Here is a 24474-nt window from a genome sequence, read left to right as displayed (position 1 = left end):
AAATTGCTTGAAAATATATACTTCTTGTTGTAGACCCCTACTATCCATAAAAGTATAAACATTGTTCACCAGGTAAACAAAAAAGCAAACATATAGTAAGAGATTTGAAAAATCTTGACCTTTCCTTCCCAACAGATATGAAAGGCAACATGTTTAATCTAAGACATTATACTGATGGGACTACCACATTTTAAAGACAAGATTACTGACTCCACAGTTTTTTTGAAAACTTATAAAACTATATATCTATGTTGATCCAAGTACTTATTTTGTACAATACAATGATAAAGACCTTGAATTTATTTTTAAAAATTACAATAAGCTACAAGTATCAAAGAAGGAAAGTTATCTAGAATAGTCTTTATAGGAGCTCTTTGGACTTTCTTTTATTATGCTAAAGTAGTGGTGTGTTTAGGATTTACATTATTGTACTCTTCAATACAAAGTATGGGGCATGTTAAAGGATACAGCACATCATTTTCAGACATTTACCACGTTAGTAGATGAAGAATTTTTCTTAGTGTATTTGATATAGATCTGATTTTACTAGCTATATACTTAGGACTATTATATGAATAAAAATCTAACTTGTGATATTGAAACATGATAAGAATTTGCAAACTGATGTAGGAGCTTTCATCCATCTCTTAAGGGACACCACAATAGGAAAGTCTAAGATGTTGGTAGGTTTAACAAAGTTGGAATGCACTGTTGAATCGGGCAACAGTTCTTCAGACCTAGCTCAGAGCTACAAGGCATTCAGTGTATTAAACCAGCTGACGTGACTTTTTGCAAGCCTTCCCAGCCACTGGAATTTTTGTTAATTTGTTGCACTGGGTAATAGCTAATTAACATTTACTTGTAATTTTGAAGAAGATTATAAGCATGCAATGTTGGCCCACTGTCTTGCTAGATTTTGACCTTGTTCCTTTTCTACAACTCTTTCATCTTCCAAGTCACAATTATTACTGACAAGAATCATTGCAACATCATCAATGTCTTTAACTTGAAGAATCTTTTCTCTTAGATCTTGGGAATCATTAAATGTGGACATTGCTATGATGAAATAAACTAACGCAAAGCCTTTTTGGTTTTGCATGTACAAAGCCCTCATTGCTGAAGATTTTTCTGTTTTTGTGGCATCCAAGATTTTAAGCATACACTGTTGTGCATCTATTTCAAGTTGCTTTCTGTAAGAGTCTTCAATCGCAGGATCATAATTTTCAACATAATTTCCTTGGACAAATTGTAAAGGCAGAGCAGACTTTCCAATGCCTCCTGAGCCAAGAATGACTAGCTTATACTCATGCGTGATACAAACTTGTCACAACCTAATGCTTCCTATCCAGTCACTGGGTCCCTGCAGCCAGTTTCACCCCACACTCCCTCTTGATGGTGCTAACATGGCCCTGCCACTGCAGTCCTTCTGGCTGGTTTACACACTTGGCTCTGCAAGTCTTAAGATTTCTTAAGAAAATTTTAATGGATATGAAAAGAAAGAAATGTTTGTTTCGACTTTGTTTTCATTTCTTCCTACCTTTGATTAAATTGTATCTCTGTAGTGAGGCATAATTTCAGTATTCATATATCTTTCTTCTCTATTAGTAATACCTTTCTCATTTTTGCCTTCTGCCATTGAGATATTTTTCTCTCCAAGAAACTATAAAAATCAGAGCCTGATAAAGCCCTGAAAAGTGTTTATGATATTTAGTTCCCTTTAAGTTAAAACAAACAACAAAATAACATTAACACTTTCTACCTGCTTGTTCAAGATTCCCTAATATATGCCCCAGGGCCACTACTCAGACTCAGATAAGTCTTTAATCCAGAGTGAACTCATCATCATTTGGGTGAATGATGGGCCCCATTGAAGACTGAGATAGTAAGTGCTGTGTTTAAGATATTGCAGCAATGGTGGGAGTTTTAAAGTAATTGTCACTCCTTTTGAAATATTGCTGTTCACGTAACTCACAGAATTCTTTGCGTTGATCAGTTTAACTTGGAAAACTGTATTTCTGTCAACAAAAGAAGCCAAGTGGCCCTTTCTGCAATTACCAGTGACCTGTGATTTTTATCCTTTTAGATATAGTTTTACTAGCAGTTTAGGAGCTATTGTCACTGGGATAATCTGAGATGCCCACTCTGAGGTTGCACTTCATACACTCTGTCATAGACCATCTTTAAGAGCCCCATTTACAGCAGAAGTATACATGCATCTCCCACCACCAACTGTATAATATATGGTGCATTTGTGACTAAGTCAAGGGTTTAAATTATTGCTTTAAATATAGCTCTTAAATAAGACAATTGACTTTCCTGTTTCAAAACTGTTAGAAAACTCAGCAGACCCAAATATTTAGTTAATTTGAAATTAAATCATAGAGAAAGAAAAGTACAATTTCAAAAAGCCAAAAGACACATCGTTGATTATTTTGCTGATCCCAACTATATTCGATATTTTCCAGAACTCTAGTCCACTCTCTACTTTGTCTTCAGTGAAGTGCTCATATAGATATAACGTTAATCAATGAAAACAAATGTTTATTTTTCACTTCATGTTTTAACACTAGAATAACTACTACATGGATATAGAGTTAAGGTAAATTTATTGATTACATGTTGTGGATTTTAGGACACTATGGTTCTTTTCTAGTTTATAATAGATTTCCAGTGTATCTAGAAATCTATTAAATGTATAAATAAATGTTTATTTTTCTCATACACGATTGACATAGAAAATCATATATACACAACCACATTAGGTATGACAAGTACATAATGAAAACCTACTGTATTACAACTCTGTGCTGAGATTTAGACATACAACCTAGTGGGAAAACAGACAAAACAAATAACTAGTCAAATATTACACTGTGGTGAGAACTAGGAGGAAAGAAACCAGGTAGCTGATCATGAACAATGGTATGGGTGTGAGGATGAAGGAGTGAGAGGTTGGTTAAGATAGACTTTCTTTTAGAGAAGTGAGGAGACAGATTCTTAAAGGTTAAGAAGGAGAACCATATTAGGATAAGAGGATAGAGGGAAAGCCATGAAGTAAGAAAAACTTTGACATATTTCAGAAACTGAAGAAAGGTTGGAATGGCTAAATTGCAGTAAGTAAATCAGAGAGTGGCACTATACTAAATGAGAATGATGTATATGGATCCTGCAGAACATCTCAGGTTCTACAAAGACACCAGATTTTCTTTAAGATATTATAGTAAAATACTAATACATGCACACAAGACAGAGAGAGAGAGATGGACTGACTATTAAGAAATATAATTAGTTGGAGAATTTACTTGCAAGGTTATAATAAGCCTGACAGAATTGGAATGCTGGTAGAAGACTTGAGACTCTTGAACCGGAGACAAAAGCCATTGTCATTCACAGCATTGCAAGCAGCATGAGGATCTACATATTTGTTCCAGTTCTTCTTATTTCCAAGTCCCACATCAGCAACACAGATGGGCCCAGATGGACACTGAGACAAGCAATGAATAGGTGCTGTTGCAAGAGAGGGACTCTGAACTTACAGAACATAAATCTTTTGTAATGAACGGCCTGCCCTTTCTCCAGGAAAGGATGTGATCTTCATTATAAAGGAGAGTAAACATGCTTACACTTGGGTCTAGCATGAGATACATTATCTTTGAAAATTATCTCTTTGATCTATAAACATCCTTCAAAATAGTCTAGAGCAAAGATAGACAACTGCTTCTATTTGCAAGATATGCAGAAATGCAAGGAACCCATGGATAATTGTTTTTCAGCAGTCAGGATCTGATTTATATTTTAAGCAAGTCATGATGATTACACCATGGAGAATATTGAGAGGAGGTGAGTGTTATGTAGGATGACCACTGGGATATCATCACATAATTATGAGATGTGCTTTGGTGGAAGAGGAGATAATTCTGGCCTGAACTAGGCATATGCCTATTAAGATGGAGAAAACTCAACAAGTCAGTATATATTTTGGAGGTAAAATTTGCAGAATTTATAAATTTTTACTTAATTGCATAGGTGAAATAATTTAGAAGTCAAAAATTTATTTCGATAGAAATGCTTATGTGGTATAGGAAAATAAAGTAATTTTTACTGAAGCAAAACAAAGTTCAATTTTGTATATGTGAGGCTTAAAATAAATGTAAAGTACTGAATATTTACAAGATGGGGCTCAGAAGAAAAATGTATGTGAAAATGATTTTTGGAGTCAACAAGTAGACAATGTATGAATTCCTGAGAATGAATTAAATGACCCAACAGTCATTAAAAATCATTTAAAGAGAGAAGAGTGAACTCAAATAAATACTAAAGAAAACCAATTATAAGTTGTCAGATATAGTAAGAGGCACCTGAAAATTTAGCAACTAGTTGTAAAAGGCAGATTATTGTATTTAAAAAAAAAAAAAGAAAACCCAAAAATAAGTTTAATTTTATGCTGCAGGGAGGATACAGACATCTGGTTCAAATTGTCCTAATTAACTACTTTATTTATCATTAATTGGGGAAGCTTAATGGAGCAAACATTTCTAACTAATACACACAAAATCAACGTTCTTCTTTAAAATCTAATTTCTAACTAAATATTGACCAAGAAACTCACAACTGCAGAGCTGTTACAAATTTTGAAATTAACATTGCTCATGTAGCATTTATCTTCCACAAAAAATAAAGAAAAGTCTTACAAATAAAATTCAGTGTATTATAAATCATGTAAACCTAAAGTAATACAGACAGAAATTGCTAGTGAAGGAGACTGTTGAAGTAGAAAAAATAAGTTTTAGAGTAAAGATATTACTTTCTTGTTTTTACATATGAAGGATCAAGATTCAGTCTGAGGTTCTTAAAATAATACAAAGAATTGATGTCTCATATTTAAAATATGTAGGAAACAAATAAACTATAGAATATAACTAGCAATACTAAAAGTCTCATAGTTTAACAGTATCATACTAATGTTAGTTTCCTAGTTTTGCTCATTATACTATGGTTATGAAAGATGTGATCATTAGGAGAAGTTGGGTAAAACTAATTCTCAAACTTGTCTAAAAAATTTCCATTTAAAATGTTTTAGAAATTAAAAAATATATATCAGTATAAGGAGAGAAAGTGAAAGTATGCTATTCCCTCATGTTAGAATCTATAATGATGTTGCCTATCAACATGTCCCATTCTCATCATTTTGCTTCCTAATCAACTATCAATACTGTCAATGTATTAACATTTCCCTCAAAGCTGTGTATCTCAGAAGAAATTGACAACTTTCTCACCTGCAGCAGAAGCCTGGATTAAAGTGCAAACTAATTATTCTTCCCAGTAATTAATTAGTTCAAGAACGAACATGCAACTTAATCTCAGCCAATGTGTAGTGAAAAGAAGATCGTTGAGCGCCTTGTGAGAATAGTTTAACCCTGAAGGAGAACACATTATTATTCCTCTGGATTTTGTGTGAGCTTTCTGAAGCCTAGAACTTGAGTAACCAATTTGCTACCTGTAAAGATAAAATTAGTTGTGCAGATGGCAGAACATATTAGAAAGAAACTGAGTTCTTGATGATATAATTGAACTTCTAAAATAATTCACCCCGAAGACTGTTACGTAAAATAAAAGAAAAATACACCACACTTTGATCCAGATTGAGCTACATGCGTAAAATTGAAAGCATGATAACTGAGAAGAATTATCAATGGACACCATGCAATTGTGATAACTCAAGAAATGATTGTAGAATCAGTTGTTTAAAATTCCCTTATTAACCATTGAATAACTAAAAACAGAATTATATGAAAATACCTAACTGTAGTAAGTGAAGAACAGAATAAGGATAAATTTAATTTTTTTTCACTTAATATCATTCAGTGTTTGTTTTTTTTCTTTCCATTCCCATATATAAATCAAATATTTACAAAAAATTGTGGGACAGTAATCAGTATAATAATTCAGAGTGTAGGAGAAAGATTTGAATGTTGATTAAAAAGAGCTGTAAGTTTTTGCTATTTTTTTCGTCCCCAGTCATGTGTTCATCACTTATATAAATGGCAGACATAGAGGCAAAAATTAATAATATACACAATGTTAAAAACAAGAAATAGACTGAAAGAAGGAGTTTTTTTTTTTTTTTTTTTGAGACGGAGTCTGGCTCTGTCGCCCGGGCTGGAGTGCAGTGGCCGGATCTCAGCTCACTGCAAGCTCCGCCTCCCGGGTTTTACGCCATTCTCCTGCCTCAGCCTCCCGAGTAGCTGGGACTACAGGCGCCCGCCACCTTGCCCGGCTAGTTTTTTGTATTTTTTAGTAGAGACGGGGTTTCACCGTGTTAGCCAGGATGGTCTCGATCTTCTGACCTTGTGATCCGCCCGTCTCGGCCTCCCAAAGTGCTGGGATTACAGGCTTGAGCCACCGCGCCCGGCGAAAGAAGGAGTTTGTAACATAAATCATAGTAATTGGATTAACGTATGCTTTCATATATATATATAAAATTACTATTTTTATTTGGAAAAAACAAGCAAATATAAAAACGGGCAATGGCTGATAATTAGTAACTCCCCAAAGAATAAATATATATGTCCAATAAACCCATAAATAGATACACAATCACTAATGAGAAACAATAAAATTAAAACAATATTGCAAAGTTTTTAAATCCATCAAATTATAATAATTTTAAAGCCTAATTATCTGCTTTCTTAACCAGAATAAAATCAAAATAGGCACTCGCAAATTATTTGGACAGCAGTGTTGCTTGGTTGCATTACTTCTGGAAAGCAATTTGGCAGTAGCTATTAAATGTATATACCTTCTTTGCCTCAGTCTTTCACTTATAGGAGTTTATACTTTAGATATATTCACATATGTGCAGAAAAAATAAATGTTTATAAATGCTGATTATATTTTATATTTTAAATGGTGATAACTTAAAAAATAAAACAAATATTCCAAGTTAAGAGAATGATTAGAAAATGTATGGGATAGTCTTATTATACCACCACCACTAAAGAGATGAAGCAAAGCCCTAATTATAATGTTGATTAAATAAAGCACATAACAATATAATGAAAAGTATAATTCCATATTTTTGTGCCTATGTGTGTAAACATGTACAAAAAATTGGGGACGTTACTGACTATAATATAGGGTGTGGGAGAAAAATTTGAGTGTTGATTGGAAAGAGCTGTAAGTTTTTGCTATTTATTTTCTGAAGTCTGAATATTCAAAAATATATTTTGGTAATTTTTTTAGTCAGTAAAAGAATTTTATAGAAGACAATTAGGGTGTTACATTTTTATAATTGGAATTGTTTTCACATATTGTTCAATATCATATAAGTTATTACCTACATTTATGATTCAGAAATAATCATGTTCCTATAAGAAGTAATGGCATAATATAAAAATTATCCTTAATGAATATGGACTATTCTACTATAATATGTAATAATCACTTCATGGTAAATGGGGTATTCATCACCTCAACCATTTATCCTTTGTGTTACAAATAATCCAATTATACTCTTTTAGTTATTTTTAAATGTGCAATCAAATTATTATTGACTATAGTCATGCTGATATGCTATCAAATACTAGAGCATATTCATGCTTTCTAATTTTTGTACTCATTAACCCCATTCCTCAACCACACCCCATCTCCAGTATTCTTCTCAACCTCTGGTAACTGTCATCCTACTTTCTATTCTCATGAATTCAGTTGTTTAAATTTTTAGCTCCCACAAATAAGTGAGAACATGAGAAGTTTGTCTTTCTGTGCCCAGCTTATTTCACTTCACATAATGATCTCCAGTTCTGTCCATTTTGTTGCAAATGACAGGATCTCACTTTTTCTTTATGGTGGAATCGTGCTCCATTGCATATGGAACATTTTCTCTGTTCATTTTTCAATAGACCCTTGTTTCCAAATCTTTGCTATTGTGAATGGTTTTGTGATGAACACAGGAGCGTAAACATCTCTTCTATATGGTGATTTCCTTTCTATTGGATATATACTTAGCAGCAGGATTACTTTATAATATAATGTGGTAGCTGTATTTTTCATCTTTTGAGAAAATCTCCAAACTTTTCTTCATAGTGATTATAATAATTTACATTCCCATGAACATTGTTTGAGGGTTCCCTTTCCCCAACTTCCTCGCCAGCATTAATTATTGCCTGTCTTTTGGTTAAGAGCCATTTTAACTGGAGTGAGATGATACCTCATTGTAGATTTGATTTGCTTTTCTCTGATGATCAATGATGTGGAGCATCTTTTCATACACCTGTTTTCCATTTGTACGTCTCTTTTATGAAATAATTGTTATGATATTTTGCATATTTTTAGTCAGATTATTAGATTTTTACCTCGAGTTGTTTGTGATCCTTATATATTTTGGTTATTAATCCCTTGTCAGATAAGTTGTTTGCACATATTTTCTCCCATTCCATGAGTTATCCCTTCACTTTGTTGATTGTATCCTTTGCTATGCAGAGCTTTTTAACATGATGTGATTTAATTTGTCCATTTTTGCCTTGGTTGCCCGTGCTTGTGGGTTATTGCTTAAGAAATCTTTGCCCAGTCTAGAGTCTTGGAGAATCTCCCTAATGTTTTCTTTTAGTAGTTTCATAGTTTGAAGTCTTAGGCTTAAGTATGCAATCCATTTTGGTTTTTTAAAATATGGTGAGAGATAGGGGTCAAGTTTTATTCTTGTACCTACAGATATCCAGTTTCCCAGTATCATTTATTGAAGAGACTCTTTTCCCCAGTGTATGTTTTTGGAACTTTTGTTGAAAATGAGCCACTGTAGATATATGTGTTTATTTCTAATTTCTCTATTTTGTTCTGTTGGTTTATGTATCTGTTTTTATGTATCATGCTGTTTTGGTTATACTACCATGCTGTGTAGTATAATTTGGAGTCAGGAAATGCAATTACTCCAGTTTTTTTCTTTTTGCTAAGAATGGCTTTGGCTATTAGTCTTTTGTAGTCCCTGTATATTTTAGTATTATTTGTTCTATTTCTGTGAAGAATGTTGTTGTTATTTTGACAGGCATTATATTGAATCTGCAGAATGCTTTGTGTAATATAGACTTTTTAACAATATTGATTCTTCCAATCTATGAAGATGGAATAGCTTCTCATTTTTTGTTTCCCCTTCAATTTCTTGCATAAATGTTTTATAGATTTCATTGTAGACATCTTTCACTTCTTTGCTTCAGTTTATTCCTAGGTATTTAATTTTACTTATAGCCATTGTAAATGGGATTATTCCTTGATATCTTTTTCAAATTGCTACTATTGGCACATAGAAATGCTACTGATTTGTGTACATTGATTTTGTATCCTGCAACTTAATTTTTAGTTCTAATCATTTTTTGGTACAGTCTTTAGGTTTTTTTCATATATAAGATTATATCACCTGCAAACAAGCATAATTTGATTTATTTCTTTCCAATTTGGATGTTCTTTATTTCTTTCTATTGTCTGACTGCTCTAGCTAAGATATCCATTACTATATTGAATAACAGTGATGAAAGTGGGCATCCTTGTCTTGTTCCAGATCTTAGAGGAAAGACTTTCAGTTTTTTCCCTGTTCAGTATAATAGTAGCTGTGGGTCTGTCATATATGGCTTTTATTGAGTTAAAGTGTTCCTTCTATACCCAGTATTTTTACCGTTTTTATACCCAGTATTTATACCAGTATTATTTATACCAGTATTTTTACCCAATATTTATACCAATTTTCCTTATTATGAAGGAATATTGAATTTATCAAATGCTTTTCCTGTACCAGTCAAAATGGTAATGCGGATTTTGTCCTTCATTCTGTTGATATAATGTACCACATTGATTGATTTGCATATGCTGAACCATCTATGCATCCCTGGGATAAAACCCACTTGGTTATAACGAATGATCTTTTTATGTGTTTTTCATTTGGTTTACTACTATGAGGTTGATGCAAAATTAATTGCGGTTTTGCCATTGCTTTTAATTGCAAAAACCACAAATACTTTTGCACCAGACTAATCTTTTGTTGAGAATGCTTGCATTAATGTTCATCAGAGTTATTGGCCTATAGTGTTTTTTTTTTTTTTTTTTTTTTTTTTTTTTTGTAATGATGTTTCTGTGTATGATTTTGGTATCAGGACAATAATGACCTTGTAGAGTGAGTCTGGAAGTAATCCGTACTCCCATAGTTGAAGTAAAAATGGTATTCATTCTTCTTGAAATGTCTGGTAAATTTCAGCAGCGAAACTATTAGGTCCCAGGTTTCCTATGCTGGGAGACTTTTTATTACATTTTTGACCTCATTACTTTTTATAGATCTGCTCAGGTTTCAGATTTCTTGATGGTTAAATCTTAGTAGGTTGTGTCTAGGAATTTAATTATTTCTTCTAGATTTTTCAAATTATTGGCATATAATTGCTCACAGTCTCTAATGATTCTTTGAATTTCTGCATTGCCAGTTTTAATGAATCTTTTCATCTCTGATTTTATTTATTTGGTTCTTCCCTCTTTTTTTTAGTCTGGCTAAAAGTTTGCGGATTTTGTTTAGCTTTTCTAAAACGAAACTTTTGGTTTCATTTTGGTATTATTTTCTTCATTTCAATTTTATTTACTTCCGTTGCGATCTTTATATTTTGCTTTCTTCTACCAGTTTGGGGTTTGGTTTGTTCTTGCTTTTCTAATTCTTTAATATGCATTGTTAGGTTGGTTTTTTTTTTTTTTTTGAAGTTTTTCTCCTCTTTTGAAGTCAGTGCTTTTTGTTTTAAACTTTCCTCTAGGTGATGCTTTTTCTGTATCCCATAAGTTTTGATGTCATGTGTTTCCATTTTCATTTGTTTCAAAATGTTACCACTTTCTTCTTAATTTCTTCATTGACCCTCTGAACACTCAGAAGCATATTGTTTAATTTCCATGTGTTTGTGTAGCTTTCAAAGGACCTCTGATTATTGATTTCTAGCTTTATTCCATTGTGAGCAGATAATATACTTGATATGATTTCAATTTTTTTTGAATTGTTTAAAGCATGTTTTGTGGCTTAAGATATGGTCTATCCTTGGGAATGATCCATGAGCTGAGAAGAAAAATGTGTATTTTGCTATTGCTGCATAAAATGTTCTGTAAATTTCTATTGGGTCAATTTGGTCTGTAGTGCAGATTAAGACCAATGTTTCTTTGTTTCCATATGGATGATTTGTCCAATGCTAGCCCAGTACAGCACCAGGAATTGGAGGAATTGCTCAGGAATTGCAGTCCTTGTGTTCTAGATTGCCTTTCAGGTTTTCTTGTGACCTCAGAGTGCTTTAGCCCATGGTGGTGGGGTTTACCAGGAATCAGGTCCTGACTGCTGGGATGAACAGTTCTCTTCTGGCTAGAGCTGGTCCAAATGCTCCGGAACCAGCTGAATTCTGCCCTGTGTTGCTTTCTACAGTAATAGGGAACCACTGAGTTCCAATGTAATGTCCCACAACTACTGGACTTTCCCTTCCCCAAATGTACATGTTTTCTCTCCATACCCCGCAGCCACTGAACCTGCTGGAGGAAGGAGGAGGGGTGGTGTTGGCAATTTAAGACTGTCTTTCTTTTCCTCTTCAATGCCTCTGTCCTTGATATAATGTTGAAACCAGGTACTGTTATTACAAACCTAATTGGTGGTTCTTATGAAGGTACATTCTTGTGTGGATATTTGCTCAATTAGGTGTTCCTGTGGGGGTGAGGATAATTGCTGGAAGGTTCTATTTGGCAATCTCGCTCCACTTCCTTCCCTAACTCTTATTCATGATGTGAAGTTTTGAAGAGTGTACAAATAGGCTCTAACAGACTAAAACTATGCTTCTTTGCACTATATTTTAAATAATTTGATGTTTAAGATTTGAGTTTAGTACTGGTAAACTTTGGGCTGCAGTAAAGAAGTAAACAACATGGAGACATTTTAGGTCAATACACAGGAGCCATCTTTGCCAATTTATGTAACAACCTGTAAATGTAAAACAGGAAAATTAACATAATTTATTTTGTTTCTTTCTCTATTTTTCTTTTTCTTTTTTACTTTAAGTTCCAGGATACATGCGTAGAATGTGCAGGTTTGTTGCACAGGTATAGATGTGCCATGGTGGTTTGCTGCACCTATCAACCCATCACCCAGGTTTTAAGCCCCGCATGCATTAGCTATTTGTCCTATTGCTCTCCCTTCCCTTGCTCCCTCCACCCCTAACAGGCCACAGTGTCTGTTTTTTCCCTGCCTGTGTCCATGTGTTCTCATTGTTCAACTCCCACTTATGAATGAGAACATGTGGTGTTTGGTTTTCTGTTCCTGTGTTACTTTTCTGAGAATGATGGCTACCAGCTTCATCCATGTCCCTGCAAATAACATGATCTCATTCATTCTTGTGGCTGTATAGTATTCCATGGTGTATATGTGCCACATTTTCTTTATCCAGTCTATCACTGATGGGCATTTGAGTTGGTTCCATCTCTTTGCTATTGGGAATAGTGCTGCAAGAAACATACATGTGCATGTATCTTTATAATTGAATAATTTATATTCCTTTGGCTATATACCCAGTAATGGGTTTACTAGGTCATATGGTATTTCTGGTTCTAGATCCTTGAGGAATCACCACACTGTCTTCCAAAATGGTTGAACTAATTTACATTCTTACCAACGATGTAAAAGTGTTCCTATTTCTCCACAGTCTCACCAGCATCTGTTATTTCTTGATGTTTTAATAATTGGCACCTGACTGGCATGACATGGTATCTCATTGTGGTTTTGATTGGCATTTCTCTAATGATCAGAGATGTTGGGATTTTTGTCATATGCTTGTTGCCCATATAAATGTCTTCTTTTCAGAAGTGTCTGTTCATATCCTTTGCCCATTTGTCGATGGGCTTATTTATTTATTTTTTCTTGTAAATTTGTTTAGGTTCCTTATAGATTCCGGATATTAGGCCTTTGTTAGATGGGTAGATTGTGAAAATGTTCTCCCATTCTGTAGGTCACCTGTTCACTTTGATGATAGTTTATTTTCCTATTGTAGAAGCTCTTTAGTTTAATTAGATCCCATTTGCTAATTTTTGCTTTCGTTGCAATTGCTTTTGGCGATTTCACCCTAAAATCTTTGCCCATGGCTATGTCCTGGATGGTATTGCCTAGGTTTTCTTCTAGGGTTTTTATGACTTTGGGTTTTAATACATTTTGAGTTAATTTGTATATAAGGTGTAAGGAAGGGGTCCCATTTTGACTTACTGCATATGGCTAGCCACTTTTCCAAGCACCATTTATTAAATAAGGAATGCTTTCTAGATGCTGTTTTTGTCAGGTTTGTTGAAAATCAGATGGTTGTAGATGTGTGGTCTTACTTCTAAGGTCTCTATTCTGTTCTGCCGATCTATATGTCTGTTTTGGTCCCAGTACCATGCTGGTTTGGTTACTGCAGCCTTGTAGTATAGTTTGAAGTCAGGTAATGTGATGCCTCCAGCTTTGTTCTTTTTGCTTAGGATTATCTTGGCTATGTGGGCTCTTTTTTAGTTCCATATTAATCTTAAAGTAGTTTTTTTTTTTTTTTCTGTGAAGAATGGCATGGGAATAGAATTGAATCTATAAATTAATTTGGGCAGTATGGCCATTTTCATGATATTGATTCTCCCTATCCATGAGGATAGAATGTTTTTCCATTTATTTCTGTCCTCTCTTATTTCCTTGAGCAATGGTTTGTAGTTCTCCTTGAAGAAGTCCTTCATGTCCCTTGTTAGCTGTATTCCTAGGTATTTTATTCTCTTTGTAGCTCTTTGTAGCAATTGTGAATTGGGAGGTCATTCATGATTTGGCTCTCTGCTTGTCTATTGTTAGTGTGTGGGAATTCTTGTGATTTTTGCACATTGATTTTGTATCCTGAGACTTTGCTGAAGTTTCTTATCAGCTTAAGGAATTTTGGGGCTGAGACAATGGGGTTTTCTAAATATAAGATCACATCATGTGCAAACAGAGACAACTTGACTTCCTCTCTTCCTATTTAAATACACTTTATTTCTTTCTATTCACTGCTTTCCCTGGCCAGAACTTCCAATACCATGTTACCTATTAGTGGTGTGGTGAGAGAAGGTATCCTTTTCCTGTGCCGCTTTTCAAAGGGAATGCTTTCTGCTTTTGCCCATTCAGTATATTGGTTGCAGGTTGTCACAAATAACTCATTATTTTGAAGTATGTTCCATCGATACCTAGTTTATTGAGAGTTTTTAACATAAAGAGATGTTGAATTTTACTGAAGATCTTTTCTACATCTATTGAGATAATCATGTGGTTTTTGTCATTGGTTCTGTTTATGTGACGGATTATGTTTATTGATTTGTGTATGGTGAACCAGCCTTGCATTGCAGGAATGAACTTGACTTGATCATGGTGGAAAAGCTCTTCGATGTGTTGCTGGATTTGGTTTGCCAGTATTTTACTGAAGATTTTCTCATTAATGTTCATCAGAGATATTTGCCTGAAGTTCTTTTTATTGTGTGTCTGCCAGGTTTTGGTGTCAGGATGATGCTGGCCTCATAAAATGAGTTAGGGAGGAGTCTGTCATTCTCAGTTGTTTGGAATAGTTTCTGAAGGCATGGTACCGGCTCCTCTTCGTAGTTCTGGTAGAAATCAGCTGTGAATCCATCTGGTAGTGGGCTTTTTTTTTTTTTTTGGTTGGTAGGCTATTTATTACTCCCTCAATTTCAGAACTTGTTATTGGTCTATCCAGGGATTCAACTTCTTCCTGGCTTAGTCTTGGGAGAATGTGCATGTCCAGGAATTTATCCATTTCTTCTAGAAAGGCAGGCCTGGTGGTGATAATTCCCACCATATTTGTTTTTCTGAAAAAATATTTTATTTATCTTTTGCTTATGGAGCTAAGTTTGGCTGGATATGACATTCTGAGTTAAAAAATCTTTTCTTTAAGAATGGTGAATTGGCTCCCACTCTCTTCTGGCTTGTAAGGTTTCTGCTGAGAGATCTGCTGTTAGTCTGGTGGACTTCCCTTTGTAGGTAACGTGGCCTTTCTCTCTGGCTGCCCTTAACATTTTCTCCTTCATTTTGACCTTGGAGAATCTGATGATCATGTGTCTTTGGGTTGATCTTCTTGTGGTGTATCTTAATGGTGTTTTCTGTATTTCCTGAATTTGAATATTAGCCTGTCTTGCTAGGTTGTGGAAGTTCTGGATAATGTTCTGAGGTGTGCTTTCTAACTTGTTTCTATTCTCCCCATCTCCTTCAAGTACTTCAATCAGTCATAGGTTGTCTTTTTACATAGTCCCACATTACTTAGATGTTTTGTTTATTCTGTTTTATTCTTTTTTCTCCAATCTTGTCTGCTTGCCTTATTTCACCAAGATAGTCTTCAATCTCTGATAGCATTTCTTCCACTTGATCAATTCAGCTATTGATACTTGTGTATGCTTCACAAAGTTCTCATGCTGCATCTTTCAGCTCCATCAGGGCATCTATGTTCCTCTCTAAACAGTTTATTCTAGTTAGCAGCTCCTCTAGCCTTTTATCAAGGTTCTTAGCTTCTTTGAATTGGGTTAGAACATGCTTCTTTAGCTCAGAGGAGTTTGTTATTACCCACTATTTGAGGCCTACTTCTGTCTATTCGTTCATCTCATCCTCCATCACCTTCTGCGTCCTTGCTGGAGAGGTGCTGTGATCATTTGGAGGAGAAAATGCACTCTGGCCTTTGGGTTTTCACCGTTTTTACATTGATTCTTTCTCATCTTCATGAGTTTGTCTATTCTCAATCTTTGAGGCTGCTGATCCTTGGATGAAGTTTTTCTGGGGAAAATTTTTTGTTCATGCTGTTGTTGTCACTTTCTATTTGTTTGTTTGTTTGTTTTTCTTTCAGCAGTCAAGTCCTTCTTCCTTAGGGCTGCTGAAGTTTGCTGGGGGTTCACTTTAGGCCCTATTCATCTGGTTTGCTCCCATGCCTGGAGATGTCACTCAAGGAGGCTAGAGAACAGTGAAGATGAGTACCTGCTCCTTCCTCTGGGATCTCTGGCCTTGAGGGGCACTGGCATGGTGCCAGTAGGACTGTTTCTCTATAGGATCTCTGAGAATCCCTTTTGGTGGGACTCACCCAGTTGGGTGGCACAGGAAGCAGGACCCATGTAATGAGGCACTTTGGCTGTCCCTTGGTGGAGGTGGTGTGCTGCACTGTGGGGAATCCGGGATTCCTCAGAGCTAGCAGGAGGAAAGACTAAATCTGCTGGTCTGTAGAGACTATGGCCACCCATTCCCCTAGGTACTCAGTCCCAGGGAGATCAGAGTTCTGTTCATGAGTCCTTGACTAGAGTTGGAGTTTCTGCAGGGAGGCCCTGCAGCTGCAGTGTTGGCTGCTGCCACTCCATCAAGGAGTCCAGATAGCTTATACAGCAAGCATCCACAGAATTGGTGATGGCTGCCCCTCCCCCCAGTAACTCAGCAGGCTTAGAGGAAGGTTCTAACCAAGCTGCATGGCTCCATGGTTGGTACCAAAGGTCCTGATGAGCATTGGCTCCTGAGTGGGATCTTCCCATCCATGGGTAGCACGGTTCCATGGAAAAAGTAGTTTCCCAGGCTGAGTAGCACATTCACTCACCACGTCCCTTGGCTGGAGATGAGGGCTACCCTGCCCCACGTGGCTCTCAGGTGGGCTCCCATACCATATTGCTCTTCCCTCTTCTCCTTGGGTCATGCCGGCTGCCTAGTCAGTCCTAATGACAGAACCTGGATTCCTTGGTTGCCAGTGCAGGATTCACACACTGTTTTGGATCGTTTTGGTGCTGCTTCTAGTAGGCTATCTGGGCCCCTCCCCCTCTTTCTCTGTTTATTGGATGAATTGACCTATACTGAAGCTCAGAAAGTGTGCATGCTTCTTAGGAGGTATGTTATGTAATTTTGTCATTGATTAGTTAACTAGCAGGCAGCATATACTCTTTATCATGAATGATTATATGTTAAACTATTTTGCAGCTACAGCACTAGATTAACTTGTTGGAGTATCAGTAAAATATACAATTCCCTGAAGCCAATTATCCTGGCCAAATATTTGCTCAGGATTTTTGCTTACTCATCAATAAGCTAAGCTTCAATTTTCAAAAAGAAAAAGAAAAATCTAGAATAAAATGATATTTACAAAATGAAGAAGGCTCTAAGGATGAATGTATGGTAATTATTATTGTTCTGAAATATTCTTTCAAATTATCTGAGTTTTACAGAAAGAAATTCATATCGTAGAGCATAGGAATTGGTGAGACCATATAAGGCACTGAACGCCTTTTTCTAAAAGTAAGTGCTGTTTTACTAACAATAAAAATTTTGATGTATTCACTAGAAGAATCTATTAGTGCCTGTAAATGAGTATATTTCTATTATTTCTTTTATGCTCTAGGAATAAAACTTAAAATTATTATTACAGTAAAATCGCATTAGGAAGCACCTTGCCATAACAGCGGATTTAGATTATTTTTAGAGAAATAAAATGTTCTCTACAGTGGGGAATTTGGCACATCTTTCTATAGCACGTATTTCCTAGAATATTATAATGGTGCTAGTCTATAATTGTGGACATACAGGAAAATATGAATTTCTTTTCTCTTTTTAAGTTTCCAAAACACAGTGAGGAATATACGCTTTTATCTTGCCCAGCATCTCCTTAAGAAATCATCTTTTTCTCTCCCACTGTTAGTTCAATTGTTTTGAATGGAACTAACTGTATTTCAGAAGTACACCTATGTCACTGGAATTTTTTAATTCAATGTATTATATTTTCAAATACAAATAACCTTGTCAGTTGAGTAAAAACTTGGCCCCTTTGTGAAAGTGATGAAAGAAGCATCTAAGTTTGCAATACAGAGTAATGTTGCTTTTCCTTTTTTGACGGGGAAACTACAGGGTTAATACTCTTCCACACAGAAGGGAGAAAGTAAATCAAACAACTAAATTATATAATAATGAATGTGAGCCTGAAATGTGCACCTCACGTATATAGGAGTTAGTTTCCTTAACTGTGCATAGAACACTGTAGAATACTACATATATATACATGTATAGAGAGAACACTACATATATACACATATATATGTATGTATTTTATATATATACACATATTTTATTGCCCCAAACCTCAATTTTAATGCGTATCTTATAATTAAAAAGTTAAATTCCACCAATCCTTGCTGTACCAAAAATTATTTCCAGTTCCTGCTTTCTCCTACATCAAACTTCCCTGGTGAAATTCTCATAATGACTTGATTTGTCCAATAATGTTTACAACATTGTTATATGACTAGGATGACTCTTAGGTAAATATCTAGCTCTTTGATCTAGAACACTACATATATGTACATATATATGTATATATGGAATGCATACATATATACATATGTGTATACATATACATACATATATACACCTATATATATGTGTGTATACATATACATACATATATACACATACACATACATAAATATATGTGTATACATACACATACATATGTATGTATGTGTGTATGTGTGTGTATTCTAAATATACATATATATGTATGTGTATATATGTAGTGTTCTAGATCAAAGAGCTAGGTAATTACCTAAGAGTCATCCTAGTCATATAACAATGACTATTGTATACACATATATATGTATATAATACATACATATATGTATATATGTAGTGTTCTAGATCAAAATACATACATATATTATATATGTGTGTGTATATATATGTAGTGTTCTAGATCAAAGAGCTAGGTAATTACCTGAGAGTCATCCTAGTTATATAACAATGTTGTAAACATTATTGGACAAATCAAGTCATTATGAGAATTTCACCAGGGAAGTATGATGTAGGAGAAAGGAGGAATTGGAAATAATTTTTGGTACAGCAAGGATTGGGGGAATGTAACTTTTTAATTATAAGATATGCATTAAAATTGAGATTTTGGGGGAACAAAATGTAGTGATAGCATTATAGTAGAAGGAAATATGACTGACTGAGACTGAAATTAAGATGCCATAGATATCCAGCTTGGAGACTCTACATACAGTAAATAATTTGCACTTTCTTTCATCTCTCAATAATTAATAATTCCTTTCAACACTATATTTTTATTTACAGCAAAACATAGTTTAGTCAGACAATTTAGGAAATTCACAAGTTCTGTTCATGTAGACTCCCAGCAGCTGCTTAACTTTCCGGGCACTTTGTCTCTCCCTCCTGATAATGGGGATAATTGAAGAGCACTCACCACTTATGTAGCATATTTAGTTCCTGTTGCTAAATGATATAGATCCATGGTTTTAAGATATGCCCATGCACACAATATTATCATTGTCAATTTAATGGCTTTTATAGTTTCACAAAATGTATCTTCATGACCACTTTGAAAGATTTATAACGTTTATTTTCATTTGGAAACTTCTGTCTGAGAATTAGCATGAATGGCATAGAGAATTAAGGGGCTGTTAGGATTTATAAGGACAGCACTATAAATTGTAATTACTAGTTTAAATATGTATTTCTTCAAGTGAAATATAACCCACCATTTACAACCAATTTCTCGCTGTGAAATATGGTCTTTCTATAAGCAGAGAGTGGGGTTTTTCAACACCTGTTAGGAATGTATGTAAAATATATTAAATGAAACTCATGAGGGAAACAGCATGAGTTCTAAAAGCAAATGATGTGGTTTTTCAAGCAGCACACTTGGAGGAATAATATATCTTTCATTATTTCATCTCACTATGAGTCTAGTGATAGAGAACAGTGGAGAGGAGGTTGATAAATGGAAAAGGTTGAGGAATTGAAATAAATTACCTGATTATTACAAAAAATTTAATAAAATAATATTTTAGATATTCTTTTGGTAAAATATTTGTTCTCAAACAGTGATCAGAGCTTTATAAAGAGATAATCCCCCTTAGCATTTAATAACAAGATTTCAAAAGTACAGTTACTCTGGAAAAGCTACATCCTTTTACATGGTAAATTTAAGTTTTTGTATGATATTGAATGAGGGAAATTGTGCACACACTGCTTGCCTAATATGTCAATAGATGCCTTTCAAATATTAGACGTTCATCTGGCCTCTCTGTTATGTTAGTCCACACTACATTTTTACCTACAAATGTATGAAATAACATTTTTTCATTACTTTGACTAGCATATTCTGTAAAGTCTTATTATTATAAAAAGAAACATTTACAATTTGAGAAACATACAACTGAGATTGAAGGGATTGCTTTTCTACCTACATGTATAAATGTTAGAGCTAGTAAAGTTTTAATTGTATAACTTTATAAATAATAAATCTAGAAAAAATATAGATAGCATTCTATAATATTGCAAATGGCTTTTACATGAATAGTAAACTAGTTGATCATTACCAGTTTCTTACATTCTATATACAGTTGTTATTGAAATATTTCATTATGTTTCTGTGAACACACCAAAGCACATGTTATCTAACATGAACATTTACCTTTGGGGTCTTTGTAAGCGTTTGTTACTACTGTTTGTCTAGAAAATTATCTGACTTCTCTTCTCCTTCCTAATCTCTTCTTATTTCTCCAGTCAAGCTCAAGAACGTTCAGAAAAGATGACAGAAGAAAAATAGCCCTCAAAATCCCCATCTCAGGGACTCACTGAATATTCCAAAGGGGAAAAAATAGCAAAGAAGCTTCTCTAGTATCAAAATTAGAACATGGTGAAACTCAATGCTGCAGGCAAGAATTTCTTCCAGACATACAAATGGCATCATATTGAAATAATTTTTCAATTGCAAACACATACTTCTCATCTTTGTAAAAGCATTTCAGTGTTATGTGAAATATTAATAGAAAATCCCTTGAAAACCTCTGAAATTTGTTGGCAAACCTTTTGATGGTATGTAGGTTAGTGATGAAGGTATTTTATGGGAAACTCTGCATCCTCTAATAGAAGCCGCTTTTGCTTCAATGAAAGATCATCATTCTGATACTGCAGGAAATGGAAGTTGCAACAAATGAGTCATAACTATGAGTAGCTGGTCTTTACTCTGGCTTCTCAATAAGAGTTTGAAATAATTCAGGAATCCGTAAGTGCTATTCTAAATCAAAGTTGGAGTATTCTAACCTAGCACAGTGAGGTCTAGTGTGTAATTTGTAGCACAGAAAATACAAGCAATCCTACTCTAGGAGATATTTTATCCTTAAGAAGCAACTTTTTTAGAAAAATAGAAGAAAAAGTATGTTCAGCCAAAACAATAGCACCTGCAAGCATCACGGATTGTCCCTGAATTTTTTTTTTCCTGTCATAGCACAAACAAGTCTCTGTAGGAAAGATCCTAAATCAGAAACTAAACCTCAGCTAAATGAGAAAATTTAAATTTCTCCCAAATTGGCTTGTAAAATAACTAAGAAAATTGACTAGACATGGACACCTACCTAAAGTAGAGGCCATGTTAAACAGAAAACCAAGGTAATAATTTTTTTAGTCACATATAAAAAGTAAAGTTTTAAATTTTCTATCCCATAAAATATATACTTTATGTGGACATTTCACCATGATAACCTCAGAAAGGGGTTGGAGTGGAGGTCATTGGAACATTCTTCTGCCAATTATAGATACAGACAAACCGAAATCTCCTTAGAAAAGCCCTTGCCCTCATTACAGGTCTGGAGCAGGGTTGTACCTGTCAGGTGATAGTTTAGAAATAGATAAGAAGGAGATACCTAATCAAGTATCTCTAAGCTAACTATGTCCCTCCATCAAGTGTAAATTCTTCAGCTTCTCAGTATTGTGTGTACAACAACGTGGTGAATTAGTAAAGTTCTTGGCAACAGACAGCCGGCCTGCAAAGAGCCACTCTGGCTAAGGATAAGATATAGTAAGTTGTTTGATGAACATCCTTAGCTGCAGATTGGATGGAGGATGGGTGAGATTCAGAGTTGTTTGCCAGGCTAAAAGTGCCAAATTGGAGGATGTATCTGAGTGGGGGAGTTGGAAGTGCAAGTACTCCTCTCTACCCTGGTTACAGGCCATATCCCAATTTTTACCAGCTGGTGTTCAGTAGCATATTATAGTAACTTAAGCAAGTACCATATGCATAAAATACTCACTCCACTAAAACAGTGAGAATTCAGAAGTCGCAGGATGAGCTGTAGTCTGAACAAGCAAAGGAAAGAGGCTGTTAACCAGATTTCAGAAGATGGCCCTGACATGATTTGACTGTGTCTCCACCCAAATCTCACCTTGAATTGTAATAATTCCCACATGTCAAGAATGGGGACAGGTGGAGATAACAGAATTATGGGGGTAGCTTTCCCCATAGTGTTCTCCTGGAACAGTGAACACGTCTCATGAGATCTGATGATTTTATAAATGGGAGTTCCCCTGCACAAGCTCTCTTGCCTGTCACCATGTAAGACGAACCTTTGTTTCTCCTTTGCTCTCGACTATGATGCTGAGGCCTCCCCAGCCACATAGACCTGTGAGTCCATTAAACCTCTTTCTTTTATAAATTACACAGCCTTAGGTATGTCTTTATTAGCAGCATGAGAACAGACTAATACAATCCATTGTTGAGGCCCACTGATACAGATTGAAAGAGCCAAGGTGACACAGTAGGGAGGGCTCAGGAAAATAAAATTCTTCAGTTTCACTCTTCTATCACTTAACTTTTCCTTGGCTCTCCACTGGAAACCCAGATAGGAATTGGAGAGCTGGTGATTCCTTTTATGTAGTTCATACACGTAAGTATCCAAGACTGAGGACTGTGCAAGCAAAAGGGCGATTGAGTCAGAGGGGATTACATGGTGTACATACAGCACCTAAAGGAAGCTCAGATCCCCTGAAATAGTCACAAATCTGGGGGAAAAAAAAAAAACTGAGATGTATTTGTCAACTTTGTAAGGCTTTATGTTTGTTCTTAACTTTTGGCTTTGTTTTATACTATCATCAGCAGAAATATAAGCTCTGAGTTTGTCAAGATTCTTATAGGAAAAAATACTTCCATTTAAACGACAATACATAGAATATAAAATTTTAATATTTGTTATGTTAGGTTTGGAAAGATCTTGGGACAACGAGAGAGAAAATTAGGCAAAGAGAATGTGCTTTACTGAATGTGTTTGATGCTAGTTATATTCCTAGACTCCTTTAGCCTGTGAAAGATTAAACTGTGGATGGAAGGATGGATGGATGGATGGATGGATGGATGGATGGATGGATGGATGGATGATATATGCCTCTGTGGTTAAGGTCACGGGAGGGCTTCAATATCATTCAGATAAGCAGTGAGGGGACACAGAAAGAGTTTAGCCCTGCAAGCATGCCATTTGTTCAGACCTGGAGACATTTGATTTCACTTAAAAGTGAGAAAATAACTACAAAAGGCAGCATAGAACCTATGACAAAGTTTTATAAATAAAATAGATAATAATTATACTACATAAAACCTTTAGGAAGAGAAATGATAAAAATATATTACATCCCCAGGATCAAAGGGTATACTTTTGACATCATCTTAACCTTTTAAGGAAATGAGAGTGATGAAAGAGGCCCTGCGAAAGTCAGAGACTGAAATAAGAGAAGTTGTGAAAATAAGGTGAAAAAATAGATCTTTAGAGTAGTGAAAGTGTAAGGAATTAACAAAAACAAAATTTGCTGTGCAGCAGAATAAGAAAGTTTTGAAATAAATGGAAAAATTACTGATGAAATAAATTGCCTAGTTGTTAAACAGCTGCTATGCTCTTGTCATTATATTAGCTAATGCAAAGAAAGAGACAGAGGGAAAGGAAGGTAGGGAGGGAGGAAAAAGAGTAATTGAAAACATTCCTATTATCATAATGCCTTCATTCTTGGTGAAAATGCAGTTAAGAGCATTTGAGAATACACAAAATGACTACAAATTATGATATGCTACCAAATGAGAAATTGAAAGAGTAAGGTAAAAACAGGAGGGGGCCCTCATTTGGTGGGATGGTCAGCAACATTCTTTCTGCAAAGAAGACATTTAGCAGAGCCTAAAATATGAACTCAAACCCCACATGCATGCAAAATATGGGTAAAAAGACAATGTGGGGAAATATTCTGAAGAAATATACTGGGGCATAAAGGAAACCCAAAAATATATTAACTGCCATTTATCAACTGAATAGAATATACCAGGTACTATTGTAAACAATCAAATATATTTATAAACTAAATTTAAATACATACAACTTTTACCACAACTCTATGAGGTGTGAATTGAAGTATATGTAGATATTAATATTGTGAGATGTTAAGTGATTTGTTTAAGGCAGTTCAGTTACTAAAGGGCTGATTTAAAAGCAGGTCAGCTTGACCCCAAAGCCCATGGTGAACAGAATCTGAAGAGTACCATTTTTGGCTAATTATTATATCTGAACAAAATAATACAATTAATCAAACATAACATTCTGTCAAAAAAAAAAAAAAGACAAAACTAAGGAAAGGGTTTTGTTTGA

The 24474-nt window shown here is 34.9% G+C and overlaps 1 pseudogene; it reads right to left on the bottom strand.

Annotated features, from left to right (window-relative positions):
* Positions 1–844: 844 nt before the first annotated feature.
* LOC112618438 overlaps positions 845–24474 on the bottom strand; it is a 63800-nt pseudogene continuing 40170 nt past the window's right edge.

Source organism: Theropithecus gelada, chromosome 2, assembly GCF_003255815.1.
Source record: "Theropithecus gelada isolate Dixy chromosome 2, Tgel_1.0, whole genome shotgun sequence".
Lineage (NCBI taxonomy): Eukaryota > Metazoa > Chordata > Mammalia > Primates > Cercopithecidae > Theropithecus > Theropithecus gelada.
The sequence above is the reverse complement of the archived record's forward strand: the minus strand, read 5'-3'. Positions and strand labels throughout refer to the sequence as shown.